Source organism: Phocoena sinus, chromosome 16 (assembly GCF_008692025.1).
Source record: "Phocoena sinus isolate mPhoSin1 chromosome 16, mPhoSin1.pri, whole genome shotgun sequence".
In the NCBI taxonomy this organism is placed as follows: domain Eukaryota; kingdom Metazoa; phylum Chordata; class Mammalia; order Artiodactyla; family Phocoenidae; genus Phocoena; species Phocoena sinus.
Genome location: NC_045778.1, coordinates 84,244,037 through 84,264,168, shown reverse-complemented (window position 1 = coordinate 84,264,168; position 20,132 = coordinate 84,244,037). Strand labels below are relative to the sequence as shown.

Below are 20,132 nucleotides of genomic sequence, written 5' to 3'. Positions count from 1 at the left end.
TGACTCTCTTTAAAAATCACCTTCTTGTATCTTTCGTCGAACATGTTTTTTGCTGCTCTTTTTGTGCTGTTTTCTAGCTGCACATCCACCTTCTAATTTTCTGTGGGTTGGAGAAATTGGCGACCAAAAAGTCGGTCATCAGAAACTAGTGTCCAGCCTCGGGGTGAAGGTCTGGGTGAGACTGGGCGAGGCCGCGGGGCAGGGGCGCGCTGTCGTGCGGGTGTCCGGCTCTTCTCGGCTGCACACAAGCCCCTGCCCCACCGTACGGAACTCTGTCTTCACTGCCGCCCGTCCGCAGAGAGGCCACAGCCCCAAAGGGGAGCCTGTATTTCCTGGAGAGATGGGATCTCCCTGTAAACTCTCCTCTCCCCACCAAGGTTAGAGCATCTGTGCTTCCTCACAGAGATGCCGGGGGAGGAAGGAGCCGGGGAGGGACAAAACGGGGCCCCTGGGGAGATTTTGATTGCAGGTTGATGCGTCTCTAACGGGAGGGGTCGTCCGAGGGTCTCCTGACCCCAGAGGAGGCACAGGAGGTCCATCCGACTTGGAGTCAGGGCGTGGTGAGGAGCTCAGGGTCACGCTGGACGCCGGCCACGTGGTGGTTTGCTGGAGCCGTGACATGATGTTGTGGGGAAGACGTGGGGAAACGATTCGGAAGTAGAAGACAGACTCGAGACTCTGATGCTTCTGGAGAAGCCGCGGGCCTCCGACTACCCCCATGCTGGGATCCTGACAAAGTGACCGCTTCTCATCACCCGTTCCTGGCGCCCAGTTTAGACTCGTCAAGGCCAGGCCAGGCTGTGACCCCCAAAGGGCGTGCACGTGGGGGTGGAACGCGCCCCGAGGCGGCTGGGCAGCATCTGGGACAGGGCCCACTGGGCCTGGGCTCCCGCGGCACCTCTAGGAAGCCGTGCGGTTTGTGCAGTCATGGCCGTCCTTGGTCCTAGGAGACATGACACGTGCAGCAGGACCCTGTGGTGTGCCCTTGGGGCTGGGGGCCCAGGGCCAATTTCTTAGGGTCCCTGCGGTGGCTGTCCCCCTGGTTTGCCTTCCTCCGAGGTGCGGCTATCTGCGCTCCCACAGCAGCGATGCCCTCGGGGCAGTGGACGGGCAGGTGACTCAGCCCTGCCGTGCTGGTCCTGGTCGGCAGTAGCCCTGAGGTTGGGAGGCCCCATCTACTGATCAGGCTCTGCACTGGGGCATCTACGGGCCCTTCCTGCGTGGCCACGCACTCGGTCTACCTTTGCCCGGGTTTATTCTGCAGACGGGCCAGTGCTTGCAGGATTGAGATGGCCCGAGGGCTGGGTGGGCTCATCTGGGCAAGGGGCAGGGGACGCTCCGTGGCCAGGCTGCACGAGGCCCCCAGCCTTGGGTAAGTGTCCGTAAGGTGGCGTGGCCTCCACAGGTTGGTAAAAGGCTTTGTCATCACTCATCTCCTGCAAAACAAGCAGCCGTGCAGTTCATGAATCTTAAGTGTCCACTTTCCATCAAAAGCAAATGCAAATTCCTTTTCCAAGAAAAGGTCTGAAATAAAACCGTGCACTTACCTGTGAGGTGGAATTTAAAATAGCAACTTTTCGTTCACAATGCTGGGTGTGGAACCGGCGTTTGACTAAGACTCCAGCTGCCTTGGTGTGAGTGAGATGAGCCTGCATCGGGGCTGTCAGTTGCCCCCCAGGCCGGGAGGGCCCCCACCATGCGCACCAGCCCCCCTGCTCACGGGAGTCTCCCGCCGCTGAGTCCCAGCTGGGTCGGTGTCACAGCCCCTGGGTGGCCACACGCAGGGGTGGACCAGCCGTTACGGGGGAGGCATCCAGCTCTGGGACTGTGGGGCCTTAGCCCACCAGGCAGAAGCCTGCCTCCGCATCTGCTCTCCTCCGGCCGCCCTCTGGTCTGGAGAGCTCTGGTCCGCCCTTTCCTGCTCCGTCCCATCCTGCCCTGTCCCGTGCGAAAGCCCCTCAGGGTCACAGACCCGTGGCAACTCTCTCCTTGACTCCGGCCTGAACACTTCATCTTGCAGATGGTTGGATTCCCTGTGTGTTTCCAGAATCCCACGGATCTTAAAAAGCAAGTAACCAAAGCCCAGCATCTGGTCAGGCAGGAGTCCACCTCGGAGGGAAAAGCCCCATTGGCCGGGGGCCGGGGTCAGCGCAGGGGGCGTCCTTGTGGTTCGTCTTTCACTCACGCACTTGTTCACTCATTCATTCGTTCAACAAGCCTCTGTGGGTGCAGAGGACCGGGCTTGGTGCTGCAGAGGTGCTTTGCTGAGTCCCTCAGGTGGCACCGCGGTCACCCCAGCGTGCACCTGCCAGGGACTCAGCACCGGAACCTCAGAGCACCTTTTGGGACAAACAACTTCCTCTTCTGATTGGAGGCTGCCCTCTGGGTGAGGCCCTTTAGTGAACATAGAAAAGCACCGTCAAAAACCCCACTGATGTGTTTGAGAGCTGTTAGGAGGCCAAGTGGATAGGAACTGGTTGTTGTTGAGGCCCTGGTGAATGTGTAGGATATTAACCAATAATACATGCCCAGGGCGTGTGAGCTAAGAGGGACCCGGGGCTGCCCCACCTCTGCATGCCGAGGCGAGATGCTCCCAGGTAGATGGGCAGCCTGGGGCCTGGCAGCTCTCGATGTGTACGCTGGCACCCGGGAGTGAGACCGTCCCCTCTCGTCAGCTCAGCGAGGGCCTTTGTGCCTCTGGGGATGAACCCATCCATCTGCCAGCCTGAGGCCCAGCAGGTGCAGGGAGGAGGCTGGGCGAGGTGGCGTTCTTAGCGGGGCGATGGGGGTGATAAATGGCTGCGAGGCCCCATACTCGCCTCGACAGCTTTCTCCCAAGCACCCCCGCCTCCCCGCAGCGGCCGGGAAGATCTGGCTCAGCGGGCACAAATCTGCCCGCTGCATCTCTTCCCGCAGCTCAGGAACTGCCGGGATGCCAGCAAAGCGGGCAGCTTCCAGCAGGACGTGGCTGTCAGACCTGGGGCTGGCCTCAGTACAGCCACTCGAAGAGGGCTTGTGCAGGTGTCTGTGCGCCACGACTGTGCACGCACACACACCACACACACAGGTGCACACAGGAACACGTGCGCGTGCACCCACCGACACATGCTCACACGTGAGTGCACACGGGCACACAGGGACACACGCACAGGGAGCTGCACCCACAGGCACACACGCACGTGCACCCACCGACACATGCTCGCCGGCACAGGCACACACGTGAGTGCACACAGGGACACACGCGCACAGGGAGCTGCACCCACAGGCACACGCGCACGTGCACCCACCGACACATGCTCACCGGCACAGGGACACACGCACAGGGAGCTGCACCCACAGGCACACACGCACGTGCACCCACCGACACATGCTCACTGGCACAGGCACACACGTGAGTGCACACGTGCACACAGGGACACACGCACAGGGAGCTGCACCCACAGGCACACGCACACGTGCACCCACCGACACATGCTCACCGGCACAGGCACACACGTGAGTGCACACGTGCACACAGGGACACACGCACAGGGAGCTGCACCCACAGGCACACACGCGCACACAGGTGTGATCCGAGTGCACCACTGGGCTCCAGAGTAAAAGGGAGTTCTGTGCTGGGCCAACTTCTCCCATTTTGGCCAGTTTTCAAGGGACCCCAAAAGGAGACCAGCGCCCTGCACCCAGCACCCTGCTTCTAAAGGGGGGTTGGGTCCCTGGTTCAGCTGTTGGCTCTGCCCAGGGCATACGCGTCACCGGCCAGAGAAGCCACGGAGCGGGGAAGCGCGCCCGGTAGGCCTGGGCTGGCCTGGAGAGTCCCAGCTGTGCGCCCTGCTGTGGGCATAGGCTCTGGGGCAGGGAGAGGAGAGAGGGCAGTGGGCCTGTGTGGGCCCCGGCTGGTGCTGATGGGCTGTGCAGGGTCACCCAGCTTGCCTTGCTGGAGCGGTCTCAGCCTTCGCCCACTTCTGTGTGGGCTAGACGGCCAGCTTAGCTTACGCCGTGGCAGCAGGCGTGGGGGAGGGCATCTGGCCCAGCAGACCCCCGCAGCCCAGCCCTAGCCGCCACCCTGGCCGGGCTGCCCACTCCCAGAGTGCGTCGGCAAGTGGCAGAGGCAGCCGCTGCAGCCCCTCTTGGCCTGTGCTCACAGCTCCCCTCCCCCTCAATCCCAGGCCCCGGGCTGGCTGCTCACCCGATGTGATGCTCGTGTGACGTCCGTGCTCCTGGGAGCTGCTTCTAACCGTCTGAGCCCACTCTGAATACCCCTGCCCCGAAAGCGCTCTGGCCGACTCCCGGCCCTCACCATAAACTCGCCCCCCTCCCCCGCCTCCGCACCGCCACCTCCGCCCCCATCCTGACACGCGGGGTCGTGGGTTCTGATCCTGCCCGCTCTGCTCGGTGGCCCTGTGACTGTGGGCAGATGGCCCAGCCTCTCTGGTTGGTCCTTAGTTTCCTGCGCTCAGATAGTGGAGGACTCTTTCCTGTAATACAGTAAATTGGGTACCCAAACTCCCCCTCCACAAAATATTCATAACATGTGTTTGTGTATCTCCACTGAGGTGTAATTACGGCAAAGTGCACAGAGCTGAAGCGTCCAGCTGATGGGATTTTACACGTGTCCGCCTGTGTAACCAAGACCCCAGTCCAGATCCAAGCATTTCCACAGTCCTGGAGCCTTCCGTCCTGCTCTGCTCGAGGTAGCACACCTTCTCCCACAGGCACACGCTGGTGCTGTGTCCGTCACTGCGGGTTAGTTTTGTCCGCCCTTGAACTTTCGTAGTCAGAGTCATACACAGCGTGCTCTTTTAAATCTGGCTTCTTTCATTCAGTCCAGTGTCTTGAGGATTCATCCATCTTGTTACGTGTCAGTAGTTTGTTCTTTTTTTAAAAGAAAATTGCGAGTACTGTTCTATATTGTACGAATACAACTCAATTTCCTGCTCCGCTCTCCTGCTGATGGGTGTTTGGGTTGTTTCCAGGATGTGGCTGTTAGGAATAAGGTTGCAGAGAACATTCCCGTGTAGACATCTGTTTGGTTTCTCTTGGGTAAATATCTAGGAATGGAATTGCTTGGTCGCACAGTCCGTGCACATTTAACTTTGTAAGAACCTGCCAACGAGTTCTCCAAAGTGACGTGCTGTGCTCCATCCCCACCAGAGCTTACGGGGCTGACTATTCCGCATCTGGGTGGACCCCTGGTGTGTCGGTCCATCACGGGCTGTTCCGACGGGAAGCGGTGGTACCCTTTTCGGGGGGTGGTAATTTCTGTTGCCTGGTGTCCGATGACGTTACGTGTCCTTTCCTGTGCTTGTTGGCCTTTTGTACCTCCTCCTTGGTGAATTGTCTATCCACATATTTGCCCATTTTTAAGTTGCGTGTTTGTCATTTTATTATTGATTTGCAAGTGTTCTTTATATAGTTTGGTTACAAGTCCTTTGTTGCAAATGTGTTGCAAATACTTCTCCTGGGTTTGACTTTTCATTTCCTCCATGGTGACTTTTAAAGAACACACATTTTAAATCTTGATGCAGGAAAACTTACCAACTTTTTTCTTTTACGGTTGGTGTTTTGGGCATTATGTCTAAGAAATCTTTGCCTGTCTTTAGGTTGCAAAAATATTATCCTAGTTTTTCTTCTAGGAAGAAGTTGATACTTTCAACTTCTGGGTTTACGTCTGTAGTCCATCTAGAATTATCTGGGGGCATGGTGTGAGGTGCGGTCAAGGTTAATGTTGTTCCTGACGGCAGCCTGGTGGTTCTGGTTCCGTTTGCTGAAGGCGGACATTGCCCGTGAGCCTGCCCTAGTGCTTTTGTCCAAAACCAGTTGGCCACGGATGGTGCCGGCCAGTTTCTGAACAACCCTCTGTCCTTTGCTCCATGTGTCTGTCCTCACACCGGCACCAGTCTTAAGTCTTGAAATCAGATAGTGTGAGTCCTCTAACTTTGCTCTCCTTTTTTTTAAAGGATTATTTTGGCTATTCTAGGTCCTTTACGTTTCCACATAAATTTTAGTCTTTGCCTACTAGTTTCTACAAAAAAGAGCCCGCTAGGGGTTTGACTGAAATTGCATGGATCCTACAGATAAATCTGGGGAGAAGTGACCTCTTCAGTGTTCACGGTTCCAACCCAGGGCTAAGGGGCATTTCTCCACTGATTTAGGCCTTCTTTGATTTCCCTTAACAGTGTTTTGTAACGTTATATGTATGAGTCTTGCACGCTTTTCTTCAGATATATTATTCCTATATGTATTTGATGCTTTTCGTGCTATTGTAAGTGGAATTTTTTTTTTTTTTTTTTTTGCGGTACGCGGGCCTCTCACTGCTGTGGCCCCTCCCGCCGCGGAGCACAGGCTCCGGACGCGCAGGCCCAGCGGCCGTGGCTCACGGGCCCAGCCGCTCCGCGGCACGTGGGATCCTCCCGGACCGGGGCGCGAACCCGCGTCCCCTGCATCGGCAGGCGGACTCCCAACCACTGCGCCACCAGGGAAGCCCTGTAAGTGGAATTTTTTAAATCTCAGGGGGTTGTTGCTATTTATTAGAAATCCAATACATTTTTGTGTAAACCTTGTATCCTGTGACTTTGCTTAATTCACTTATTAGTTCTAGGAGGGGTTTGTAGATTCTTTAAGATTTTCTCTGTAGACAGCTCTGTCATCTGTGAATCCAAACATTTTGACTTCTTCCTTTCCAGTTTTTTTTTTTAACTTCTTTTCTTTTGATCACTGGCTGGGCCAGAACTGTGTTTACAGAAGTAGTGAGAGTGGCCAGCTTTGCCCCGCTCCCCATCTTTGGGCGAAGGTGTTCATTATGTCACCATTAATTACGGTTTTAGCTGCTGACTTTTTGCAGACACCCTTTCTTTCAGTGGAGAGGTGCTGTTCTGTTCCAGTTTGCTGAGCGTCTTCATAGTGAACGGCTGTGCGTTTTGTCAGATGCTGTTGTACAGGACATTTTAACAGCTCTACTGAAGCACAATGACTCATAGTAAATGGCAGTTTCTGCATCTATAGAGGTGATCGTATGAGCTTCCGTCTCTGTTCTCTTAGTGTAGTGACTCAAAGGGTTGGATTTTCAAAGTCAAACCAACCTTGCATTCCTGGCATAAACCTCACTCAGTCACGACAGATTCTGTTTTGCATGTATTGCTGCTAATTTGATGATATTTTGTTAAGGAATTTTGCATTTGTGCTCATGAGGAATATTGGTGTGTAATTTTCTTTTCTTGTCATGTCCTTATCAGGTTTTGATATCAGGAAAATGCTGGTCTCACAAAATGAGTGAGGAAGTACTCATTTTCTCTGTTTTCTGAGTTACTTTGTGTAAGATTTTGATATATTGTTTCTTCCCTAAAAACCTGATGGACCCCACTGCTGAAGCCACTGGGCTGGAGTTCTTTTTCATACAATGGTTTTCAACTATGAATGCATTATTTTAAAAAACAGTTTTAAGGCTGTTCAGATTGTGTATTTATTTTTGTGTTAGTTTGGTAAATTATGCATTTCAAGGAATTTTCCCATTTCATCTACATAGTATAATTTGATGACATAAAGTTGTTCATGATATTTCTTTATTATCCCCTGAAATGCCTGTAGAATCTGTAATGACATCCTCTTTCTAAAATCCTTCCAACGGTTTCATGGATTTTATGAATCTTATAAAAGCAGCCTTTGGCTTTGTTGATGTTCTTGTGTTGTTTTTCTCGGTTTAACTGGTCTCCATTCTTTATTAGTTTCTTCCTTCTTTATATACTTTGCTCTTCTTTTGCTGTCTTCTGGCTTTTTCTAATCTAAGTACTTAGAGCTGTGAATTTCCCTCTCTGCACCACTTTGGCTACATCCTACACGTTTTGATATGTTTTGTTTACAAACGTGTGCACATAACAAAATAGCCTCAAAATATATGAAGTGCCTGCAGAGAAGAATGGATAAATCCAAGTGGGAGATTTCAGTATATCTCTATTATTTTTAGGTTGAGGAAACGCAGTAATAAAAGATCACAATTAACTGTAAATACAACAATAGACATTCGTAGATTCTGTATCTGATAACTTGAAAATATGTATTTTTCTAACAACAAACAAGGAATGTCTATAAAGTATGTCTATAAAATGTAACTTTGTATGAATGAACTCTTTTTTTTTTTTTTTGGGGGGGTACGTGGGCCTCTCACCGCTGTGGCCTCTCCCGTGGCGGAGCACAGGCTCCAGACGCGCAGACTCAGCGGCCATGGCTCACGGGCCCAGCCGCTCCGCGGCACGTGGGATCTTCCCGGACCGGGGCACGAACCCGCGTCCCCTGCATCGGCAGGCGGACTCCCAACCACTGCGCCACCAGGGAAGCCCTGTATGAATGAACTCTTAGTCTTACGTGCCTGGCTTCTTTCTCTCAGTGTGTCGCGTTGGGGGTAGGGTGTGAGATCCACCAGAGCTGCTGGCTGCCATTGGAGTCCGTTCACTCCCTTTGTGTCTGGAATTCTTTGTGTGAATAGATCACACGTTGCTGGTGCGTTGTGCTGATGTTGGGCATCTTGGGTGCTCTCCAGTTTTGACCATATTCCTGACCCCTCGTGCGTGTCTTTTGGTGAACATACGTGTGTGTCTCTGGGCGAGGGTTGGCTGGGCCATAGGATCTTTTTAAAAAAATTTATTTATTTTTGGCTGTGTTGGATCTTTATGGCTGCGCATGGGCTTTCTTTCCTCTAGTTGCGGAGAGTGGGGGCTACTCTTCGTTGCGGAGCACGGGCTCTAGGGCGCGTGAGCTTCAGTAGTTGTGGCACATGGGCTCTGTAATTGTGGCTCACGGGCTCTAGAGCGCAGGCTCAGCAGTTGTGGCGCACGGGCTTAGTTGCTCCGCGGCATGTGGGGTCTTCCCGGACCAGGGCTTGAACCCGTGTCCCCTGCATTGGCAGGCGGATGCTTAACCACTGCGCCACCAGGGAAGTCCCTGGGCCATAGGATCTTATCCAGTTCACTTTACCAGCTATTGGCCCACAGTTTTTGAAGTAATGGCACAGTTTCACTCCCGTTAGCAATGTTGGCCACACCCTTGCCAGCCTCTGCTTTGTCGGCCTCTGCAGTTTCAGGCTCTCTGGTGGGTGGGCTGGAGTCCCACTGTGGTTTAGTTCCACATCCCTAGTGGCTAAAGCATGGAGCTCCCTTTCCTGGGCTAGGCTGGGCATTAGGATATCCTCTTTCACGAGCTGCCTATTCAAGACCTATAGTGGTTTTCTATTGTTTTAGTCTTTTTCTTATTGATTTGTGGGAGCTCTTTATATATTCTGGATATTGTGGACATATGTATGGCAAGTACCTTCTCCCCCTCAGATGTAGACCCTGCTCTCCTCATGGTGACCTGTGACGAGCTGCTCCTGACTGTGGTGACAGTTCTGTGGCATGTGCACATGTCAGACTGACCAGTCCTGCACCTCAGGGGTTTAGTGGACTGTGTGTCAGTTATGCCTCAGGAAAGCCCTTAAAATACCTTGTATGATAGCAACAACCAGCAAAAGACGTGCAACGTCTGTGTAGAGAAACGGGGCCCTAAATAAGTGAAGGATATAAGTACCGGAAAGATGTCAGTTCTCTGCAAATTGATGTACAGCCCAGGTGAATTCCAAAGAGCTTGACGGATTGATTGAGAACATGTGAGCGAGAACCAGGGCCCCTGGAGAAGAGCGGACCTCTGGGCGGTGGGTGTCAGCAGTCATTGCCCAGTGGATGCCAGGAGCGTGCCCGCAGGGCGTCAGCTCAGGATGGAGAGCAGGCCAGAGCGGGGGTGCAGAGCCAGCCACACCGGGCACAGGTGGCCCGGCTAAGTCAGATGCAGCCTGGCCTCGGGGATCCCAACTCAAGGGCCTTCAGTGAGAAGGGGACGCGGCCCGAGGAATGGGAAGTCCGGGGGTGGGGGGTAACTGGCCTTGAAGGTCTTGCCGCCCAGCTCAGCTCCGCTGTCCTCGCTCCAGCCGTGGCTCCGATGGGCTCCCCAGGGTGTGGTGACGGCCCCACCTGCTCCTCCCGCCTTCTGCTCCACCCGCCACCCTGCATCCAGACGTGCCGCTCCAGTCTGACAGGCCAGGCCCGGGCAGCATGTGGCAGGGAAGGCGCCGGGTCCCCGGAGAGCTGGGCCGAGCGGGGAGGCGGCCTGTGCTGGCTGGAGGGCGACTGCGCAGAGCTCGCTCCTTCCGGGGCTGTCGTGTCAGCTCCCACATCTTTCCAGACAGAACGCGCTACTCTGCTGCAGGGACGGGCCAAGGAAACGGGTCACTGCCTCCAGCGCTTTTTTGAAACTAGGCTGAATATAAATAAAATACAGATTTGTTTGATGGATGAGGCTGGGATTTTTATGAACTTAGCATCGTTTAATGTCAGAACAAAGCTGCCTTAGCTACGCACGTGACTTCATTACCTCTTCCACCGAGAAGGAACGGGGTTCAGGGCGGTCCTGCTCCCGAGTCCCACCCGGGGCGGTCACCTTGAGTAGGAAATGCAGGTGCATCCCGCGCAGATCTGACTGGGTCGTGAGTCACCTGTTAAATAACACTGATTTTTTTACTGAGGGGAGATCCACGTAAAATTTGCCATTTTAAAGCGAACAACTCGGCAGCTTTCAGTGCGTTTCCGGGGTCGTGCAGCCACCACTCTGTCTAGGTCCAGGACGTTGTCATGGCCCCGGGAGGACACCCGCGTGGTCGGCGTCATGCCCCCTCCCTGGAGGCCGCCATCCACTTCCGTCTCTGGTTTGCCCGTTCTGGACGCTCTGTGTGCACGAGTCCTGCACCGTGGTGTTCAGGGCTGGCTGCTCTCACTCCGCGTATGTCCTCAAGGTTTGTCTGGACCCTGGCGGGCGTCAGAGCTGCACCCCCTTTATGGCTGAATAACACCCTGTTGTGTGGACCTCCCACGTCGCCTTTATCCATTACGAGCTGACGGGCACTGGGGTCATCGGGGCGAGGGTGGCCCTGCTTGCGCTGTTCCCGCCCTCTCTCTGCCTGCTTCCGTGGGCTCCATGTCCACAGTCCTCGGCCGCGTCTGTGTCTGTGGGTCCAGCACCGCCTCGGGGCCCCCATGCGCTTGCTCGAATCCTCTCCTGTTTACTGTCTTATCCCGCCATGGACCCCGCTGGAACTTCCCAGCAGGCCCCCATCCCGGTGCTCCCCTCACTGGGTGTCGCGTGCACCTGTGTGGGGTTGATTCGCTGGAACAGAACAAGCACCAGGACCCCGGGCCTGCCTCCTTCCCACGTCAGGGGCTTCCAGGGCGCTACAGGTGCGGTGTGGACGGTCCTGCACCTCCGAGTGGATTGGACGGGCTGGAGGAGCCGGGCAGGGAGCTTGTGTGCGATTGCCCCTCCAGAAGCCCTGGGCCCCTTCTGTTTCTGTGTCCTCCCCACGGAGCCTGGACGTGCAGGAAACGCCCGTGTCTACTTTGTCTGGTTCCGTGGTGGCCCGGCTCCGACCTGGGGTGCAGGGTGAGTGTTGGCCACAGGGGGCGGGAGGGACGGAGGCAGGTTACTTCCCAGGGGGATTGTCTAGGACTGCCCAGTGCACATCGGGGCCTTTGGTGTGACGCACGGGCGCCGGGCTGGCCTGCTGGCTCCGGGGAAGCGGTGACCGTCGCTCAGGGTGTGTTCGAGCCCCCTGAGGTCCATGGAAGGGGTGGCAGCCAGTCTGACTGCCGTCCCACCCCCACAGGGACGACGGAGGGGATGAGGGCCCAACCTGAGCCTCCTGGTGGGATCCAGAGGGACGGTCCAGTGGCAGAGGGTCTGGAAGAACAAGGGGCCCAGCCAGTCCTCTGGACGTCCTGGCTCTGGGCCTTGGCCATGTAGGGAGCCCACAGGCGCTGCTGTGGTGTGTGGAGCAAACTTGGACGGGGCCTCGTCTCCCCCGCCTCCCTCCCTGTATAATGACGTGTGTCATCCCGCGATTAAAAGGGTGCCACGTGGCCGCCGTGGCCGGGTGAGCAGGGCAGAGGGCAGGGCCTCGCCTCCGGAGCGCGCAGCCCGCCCGAGCTGGGTGCCCCGTGTGCGGAGCAGAGCGTGTGCCGTGCCGGCGCCTGATGGCGCTGCGTCGGCATGAGCCTCAGCGGACCTGCGCCTTGAGTGACATGGTCCCCCAGGCGAGGGCCGGGAAGCAGGCACCCGGGGACCGACTGCCAGCAGGGGCTCCGGCTTCCTGAAAGGGCTCCGGGCCGGCCCTGGTGCTGCGCCCCGTCCCCCACGCAGCGCGCGGGACTTCTTGCTCTGGAAGGGCTCGGCCCCCTCGGGTCGTGGTGCAGGAGCCTGCGTGTGGCGGGGCTGGGGCTGGGGTGGTGTGGTTCTCTTGCCCACGGGACGGGATGGGCCAAGGGGCAGAGATGCGCTGCCTGCCCTCCCCAGGGGGTCAGCCTTGCTGACGCCACGGCCGGTCTTCTGAGCCCGCCGACTGCCCCGCAGCTGCGCTGTCCCAAACCCAGCTGGCCTTTCTTTCTCAGGTGGGCCTTCGGTGTGTCTCTCTCCAGCTCAGCAGGCGGGGTCCCGCCGAGGCTGCTGACGGCCAGTCTCCAAGTCTGGTGGCACGGGGCGCGGGACCACTTCTGGGGGTGGGGGCGGGGATGGCCCTGTAGCAGGAGCTCCTGCCTTGTGGCCCCCTCTTTCCCAGCACCGGGGCTTTGCCTGTACTTTTTCTTTCCTGAATTAAACTTAATGCCATTTGTGTTGTGATGTGTGTGGCTCTGGGCCCCGCCCTTGTCCAGAAACAGGAAACTATGGCAACGGTGGAGGCTGCACGGTGGGGCAGGATTAATAGTTAACCAGCCGCCACTTGAAGGCTGATGGATCGTTAAGGCGGGTGTAAACCTGGCTCCTCCACTTAAGTTAGCTGCCCAGCAGGGGCCCCGTCCCCGTCGGTCTGAGGTGAGCGTTTTGCAGGGGAGGCTCTGACTTCCTGTGTGCGGCCCCCAGACGGTCGCTTACATCCCAGCCCCGACAGAGGGGAGGATGTGCCGGGCTGGTGGTCCCACCTGGCCAGGTGTCCCGGGAGGCTTCAGGGGAAGGCGCTCAGGTGGGGTAAGGACGATCTCCCAGCCTGCGGTCTGGGGACCCCACTTGGATAAGAAGGGGTTAAAAGCAGCATTTAGTCCAAGCAGTGCTGCAGGTGGCACAGCCCGAAGCCCCAGGGTGTGGGAGCCTTTGGGGGCCTGGAACTCGGGTGGATGAGGGGCCCCGCCAGGCCTGGGCACAGGTCAGCTTCTGCACACACAGCCATGCATGCACGTGTGTGTAAATGTGCAAACACAAGTGCACGCACGCACGCACACACGCACACACCTTCCCAGTCAGGCGGCACCCGGTTGCTCATGGATCCCTGGAGCCCCCCTCGCCCCCCCAAAAACAGAAAACAACAAGTGCTGGTGAGGGTGTGGGGCAAGCGTAGTGGTTCCTCAAGGACCTGAATAACCGTATACGACGCGGCCACTCCGCTTCTGGGTCTTTATCCAGAGGAGCTGAAAGCAGGTCTTCAAGAGACATCTGCGCCCTCACGCTCACAGCAGCTAACACACGGAAGCGACTTGGCGCCCAGCACGGATGGGGGGATAAGCAAGGCACGGACTCTCCATGCCATGGAATATCGTTCACCTTGAAAAGGACGCAAATCCTGACGCGTGCTGTGACGTGGATGAGCCTGCAGGACCCTGTGCTCAGTGAAATAAGCCAGACACAAAAGGACAGGTATCGTGGGATTCCACTCACATGAGGTCCCTACAGCTGTCACATCCACAGAGCCAGCAAGTAGACGGTGGGTGCCAGGCTCTGCGCCTGTGCCCCCTCTTCCTGGCTCTGCTGCTTGGTGGCACCCGGGGACCTCGGTGCCCCCTTGCTTCAGTCTCTGGCCGTCAGGTTCCACCCCTTCTTCAGAGGCCCCTCTGTCCTTCCTCTCTGGGGAAGGCGGCAGTGGCTTGGCAGGTCTGTGGTCGGGAGCCCAGAGGCTGCAGACAGGCAGACGGAAGGGTGGATGGAAAGATGGGACTTTTGCCAGCCCCTGTGCTGAGCCGAGCGTCTCCCATCAAGTGTTGGCCTTGACTTCTAACCGGGGCCCTTGCCCGTATCCCTGCAGATCCAGACCCTCTCCTTATCCCCTCCAGGAGCTAGGCTCCCTGTGTGTGGCCCAGGGCCCCTCTGTGCACAGCTCGTGCTGCCCCGGGACACAGGGCCTGCTCTGACCACGTGCTCCCGGCCGGGCCCCGCTCTCGGGGGCTGGGGGCTGGGCTGCTGTTGACACGGGCCCCCAGGGAGCTGCTTGTTTCCAGAGGGGGTGCCCTGCTCCGTCCCTCTCCTGGTGGTCTGCGCCCAGGGCATGATTCTCTCCCTTGTGGATCCGTTGCTGTGCTCCCAGTACTGGCCCCCAGCGCCCAGGAGGCACACACCCCGAATTCGGGGCTCACGTGTGCTGGAGCCTCCCAGCAGTGCTGAGGAGGGAGGGGCGCCCAGAGAGTGGGGTGGGCTCGTGTCCGGATAGGGGATCAGCATGCCTGGCACGGGCAAACCCCCCTCGGGTTCGGGGCTCGGCGGCTCCCCGGGGCTGTTTCTCCCCCATCCCTGCCCCCACCCGACACCCGCGCCGGGACGCCTCCTCCCAGCGCCCGGTCCCGGTGCGGTCCTGTCTGTCTGCATGTCTGGACTGGGAGCCCCCGGGCAGGTTCCCTGGCTGGTGAGGGGGCTCCGTGGCCTTGGGGTCCTGGAGGTCTGTCCTGCTGGTGGTACTGGGGGGCTGGGGGTGAACACCCGGGGATGGCGGGAGACGGCCAGCAGCTGGCCTCAGGCAGCAGCCTGGGGGGAGGCGCGGCTGCCCCCGCCCCAGCAGGTGGAGGCGCTGTCTGTCCCGGGCAGCCTCCCTGCAGGTCCCGGTGGAGCTGGGCCCAGCCGGCAGGAGACGCTTTATTCATCTGGCTCTTGCCGTCGTCACTAACTTATGAGTTTCCGGTGCTGTCTGGGGATGTTGGTATCAAACGCTGGAACACGATTCCAGACGACCTGAGACGGACGGAATCCAGGACAGACAGAGGGAGCACTAAGGGTGTTTTATGGACCGAAGCTTTTTCTGGACGCAGCCGTGAGGGAGGTCTCCCACAGAACCCGCCCGCCCCCAAGTCCCCCCCGGCAGGGCCGGCACAGCACCTGCAGCCTGCTGGTCTCCGGCCCAGCCACGCAGGGCCCCCTGGGATCCCAGCTGTCCCTGGGCGCCAGAAGCCACATTGTTCCAGAACCCAGGGCCCCCAGAGGCCTCTGCTGTCTCTTGGCCGCTGCTACATCCTGGCCGAGTCTGCTTCTCAGAAAGGACAGGGCGAGGGCGTTGCTCCCGCCCTCAGGCCGGGCGTTGTGCTGGGAAGGGGCCGCGGTGGTGGAAGGTACAGGGCTGCGCTGGGCGCCCCCGACAGGCTGGGGCCACACAGACGGGCAGGAGGCACGGGGCGGATCGTGAGCCCTTCGAGGGGCCTGCAGAGGCTTCCTGGAGAAGGGCCTGAAGGGAGCAGGGTGGCCAGGCTGGAGTGGGTGCAGGCGGGCCGGCCCCTGCAGGGGAGGGGTGCTGAGAAGCTGCCCCACCCTCCCCTCCCCCACCGAGGGGCGGAGCCAGGACGGATGCCAGGGCCACGGGAGGCGGGCTCAGGCACAGAGACCTGTCCCCTGTCCATGGGGTCTGCTGCTTGTCCTGACTGATACAGGACAGTGGAGAGTGGCTGGGGGTGCCTGACGGGTCCCCCCCACGCTAGTGGGCAGCACACGTGATGCTCGGCCGTTGCCAGGCGCCCAGGAATGACCTCGAGGTTGCCCACCCCACTTCTCGGGAGTCTAGAGGCCAGGCCAGAGCAAACACCCTATTCCCCTCTCCCCGAGTTTCACCCTCCCGCCCGGCGTTCTCGAGACGTCCCCGGGGGCCAAGGAAACCCCTGGTCACAGGGTCCCACGCAGGGTCGAGCCGGCAGGTGGAGAGCTCCGTCCCTCTCTTCTGTGGTCCCTCACTGGGGTCTGCTGGACGCTCGGGGAACACCCACCCTCATCGCCTGGTTGCTCTGAGCAGTAAACACGATGATGACCCTGGGGCCTCCGCAGAGGGCCCCCTCCTGGCCCGCTGCTCTCGGCCTGTTGCGTCTCGGTCCCTGCAGACCTGCGGCCTTGGAGGACAAGTGGTGGTGAGCAGATCAAGGCCTCGGCGTGTCTCTGAAGTGACCGTCCGCTGACCGGCTCCCCTGTGTGCGCAGGTGTCCGTGTACACAGGAGGGCTGGCCGGGCGCCCCAGGAGGCAGGGTGGGCCTGTGCCCGGCTGTGCGGGCCGGGCGAGAGCTGCACTGTGGCCGTACAGCTCTGCAGGAAGAAGGATGATTTTCTTGGAGGGCTTTTCGGGTCATAGGATGTCTGACAAAATCCGATCAACTTCGGCATGAATTTCCACGATGTGTTTGTTACAGCTTTGCACATAATCCCCACTTTTGCTGTGGGGATCTCTCGAGGGTAAGGAAGCTCTGAGGGCAGGCTGGGAAGGGGCAGGCCTGGTCTGGGTTCTGGGTCCAGCTCGGGCCCAGCGCTGCCCTCTGGCCGCGGCTTCTCCGCACGCCGTCTCAGGCACCGAGATGTTAGGACGTGGGGGTGAGGGGTCGGGAGTAGGGCTGCCCCTCCAGGCCCGTGGGGAGCGTCCACCCCTGGGCTCCTGCATCCTCACCGGTAACCATAGCCATGACTCACGACTCCGCAGCCCATCTGTTCTCACTCTCCAGGGCCCATCTTCTGTCTTGCTTTCCTCGTTGGGGGCAGCTTTCTGTCTGTTTTAAGAAAAGCCCCGGCTTATGAAAGGACTGCCTTCCGCACCTGGAGTCTGAGCAGGACCCTGCTCCCCACGGTGGCTCGTTGGGAGGGGCCCTCTGCTCATGGGGCTGGGCACCAACCCGAGTGCTGGACCCTGACGGTGCTCAGTGCCAGGGCGTCCATCTCCTTGGATGGGAAAGAAGGCTGGGCCAGGCGCACACGAAGGGCAGCTAGTTTTATCTTCAGGGAAAGTGTTCAGACATTGCCTTGCCTTTTCTCTCGGGATCCTGTGGTCACTGCACGAGAGCCAGCATTTGGCCTTCTCTGCTGCTTCGCGCAGGTGCTCAGGGAGCAGCGGCCCCCTCTTCTCCCTCCACCCCCTTTGCCCGTGAGCCTGTGGCCTGTCCCCTCCCAGCCATTGGCAGGACCGATGGTGCAGCCACCCGTGACAGTGCCAGGGCTCCTGTGTCTGGACAGCAAAGGGTCAGCGAGACGTGAGCCAGGGACGACTTGTTAGTCCCCCTGGAAACAGAGCCATCAGACTGTTGACCGTGCTTCTGGAAGAGAGCTCCTTGACTTTTCCCTGGGGTGGTGGTATCCTGGGGAAGCCCTGAGGTTGGATGAGAAACATCCAATCTGGGAACACGGCTGAAGACTCCTTGGGGGGACAGAGCTCTGTCTGGGCTCCTGGGTTTAGCACTGAGACAGGTGTCGAGGAAAGCAGCTCGTGACCACTGGGCTCAGGCCCGTGACCCTGACCCGAGCCAGGGCCCGCCGAGAGGACCTGGGGCGGCTCCCCCAAGGCCGTGGGCAGGGCAGGGGGCTGGTGTTGGCGCCTCATCCCTTGTGAAACAGAATGAAAGCCTCCCTCCACTCATGCTGTCGGCTGGGTCAAGATGACCTATTTTCATAGCAACGGCTGTGCTTCCGATGGCCAGCTCTGCAAATAAAAGCCTTCCTTGAAGAATAAATATTCTCAAAACCCTTGTTTTAAAATATTTATCCGCCCCGAGAGGAGTCTGTGCTGGTGCCCGTGGGGCGGGGCCCCTTGGTCTCCTTGCGGACCCCATGCAGACAGGTTTCCTTTGCGGACCCCACGCAGACAGGTCTCCTTGCGGACCCCATGCAGACAGGTCTCCTTGCGGACCCCATGCAGACAGGTCTCCTTGCGGACCCCATGCAGACAGGTCTCCTTGCGGACCCCATGCAGACAGGTCTCCTTTGTGTGGGACTTAGGCTCCTGGCAGAGGCGTGTCGGGGTCACAATTTCCTTTTCCTTTTCCTTTTCCCTGCGTTATGGCCCACGGGGTGTCGGACACAGGGGAGGGTGTGCTGCAGCGTCCCACAGCGGCGTCAATCATGTTGGAGTGTTGGTGGACCGTTACTCGGTCCCCGGGGCCCCAGCCCCTCCCTGAGTTGCTGACAGCGGGGGTTGGGCTTTGCCTGGCAGTGGCTCTGACCCCTGTGCAGTGGCCGGGAAGCTGGGAGGAAAGTGGACGAGCACAGTGTCCCCCGACCCCTGTCTGCCCTGGGACCCCTGCCCCGTGCACACGCACATGTCTCCCTGTGTTCCTCGGGGCTCTGGCAGCCCAGCCCCCTCCTCTCATTGGTGAGATGCTCCCGGATTCAGTGTTGGGGGAACTTGACACACTTTATCAGTGACCCCCGCAGACGTCTGTGTGACGGTGGTGTTTGCAGTGCCACTCTCACTACATCCTCCTAATTACAGTATCTCTGTCGGCAAACCTGTCCACCACTGTTTTGACAGATCTTGGTCAGTGGGTTTCCTTTGTTCCCGCCTCATCGGCACTGGGCCAGGGGTGTGTGGGCGGGGGTGTGGGTGTGGGTGTGGGTGTGGGTGTGGGGGTGGGTGTGGGTGTGGGGGTGGGGTTGGTGGGGGGGTGGGGGGTGGTGTGGGGGGTGGGTGTGGGTGTGTGGGTATGGGTGGGGGTGTGGGTGGGGTGGTGGGTGTGAGTGGGGGGGTGGGTGGGTGCGTGGGGGGGTGGGTGGAGGGCATTCGTGGGAGGTGCTGGTCCTCCCCGGAGTGCATCCAGAGCGCTGTGTGTGGCCAGAAGCAGGCGTGGGGTGGAGGAAGGGGCCCAGAGCTGCAGGGGGTCTCGGGTTCTGCCCGGAGGGCTGTGGGGCGGGGTCTCGGAGGGGGTGTGAGCCGCTGTGTGCAGTGGGCACCGCCAGGTGCTCCCTGCCCCAGCAGGTGGGCGGGGGTAGACTGGGCGTGGGCATCAGGGTGGAGCAGTGGTCCCTGGGTCCCCTGGGCAGCCCCCAGTCACTGGAGGGCAGAGTGACCCTGGTTAGCCAGGTGGGCTTGAGGCTCACCTGGAGGGGTCCAGGCTGGCCACGCCTCCGGGCAGGGTCACTGGCGCTGGGGCCACCACCCTCTGGCATGTTCCTTGTTCGTGGCTTCTGGTCTGCTGCCATGTGCACCCTGCCCAGCCCGGAGCCTGCCCGGACACCCGGCCTCACTGCTCTCGAGATGCCTGGCAGCCACGCCTGGGGTCCTGTCCCACCCGCGTCTTCCCCAAGCGGCTTCCCTGACCGCCCGCTGCGCTGTTTGCCGTCTTGAGGCCGCCCTGCCGGTGTCTTAGGAAGTGGGGATACTTGTGTCAAAAACACAGGGCCGGCACCGTGGGCCGCCCAGCGCAGACCGCAGGCCGGGCTCCCCCCGCGGCCTGGCTCGGCGCCCTTAGCCTCCCGATGTCTCTTGGGAGGAGAGGAGCCATCCATTCAGCCCGTTTCAGCTCCTCTACAGGGAGGGACGTGGGCTTCCCTGTGCTTCTGACCTCTCAATGCAGCTTCGTTCCCATCTTTCCTGTCCTGAAACAGTGAAAGTCTGGCGTTTGTGCTTTTCTCTAAAAATGGTGATTTCATGGGCCTGGGGCGCCCACGCTCGGGGCTCTGCTTGGGCCGTGTGTGTGGTGGGGGGGCAGGGAGCACAGCAAGCTGTCCCGCAAGGAAGGCGTAACTTCTGCGCCCAGGCCGCTGGGCTGGACCTCCTGCCCCCAGGGCGCCGGGGCCGCAGTGCACAGCAGGACGGCCCCCGCAGGCCTTCCGGTGGTCCCTGGGCTGGGCCTGGGACACGGCCCTCGTCCTCAGCTCTGTGTGAGAGCAGCCGGGGCTGTGCTGACCTCGGGCACGTGGGCGTGCGGGCCTCCTGTGCTTCCGACAAGGGAGAAGGAACCCAGGGGCCCCAGGCGGCAACAGGCCAGGCCTTGGAGGAGACTGGGGGGGGGGGGGGGGGAGGGGCAACAGGCCAGGCCTTGGAGGAGACTGGGGCGGGGGGCGGCCCCTGGGCCCCGAGCCACCCAGCAGAGCCCGTCTCCCCGCTGCACAGCAGCCACCGCCCCGTG

At 59.3% G+C, this 20,132-nt stretch overlaps 1 protein-coding gene across 2 annotated transcripts in view; it reads left to right on the top strand.

The window, feature by feature from the left end:
* STK32C (serine/threonine kinase 32C) overlaps nucleotides 1–20,132 on the top strand; it is an 80,859-nt gene that overhangs the window by 23,906 nt on the left and 36,821 nt on the right. Inside the window, exon 1 of one of the 2 annotated variants that reach the window (XM_032609103.1) lies at nucleotides 12,805–12,882. The exons of the other annotated variant lie outside the window; for it this stretch is intronic. The gene's annotated coding sequence lies outside the window, so the exon portion shown is untranslated. Of the gene's footprint in view, nucleotides 1–12,804; nucleotides 12,883–20,132 lie in introns of those variants that run through there. 2 annotated transcript variants of the gene reach the window in all.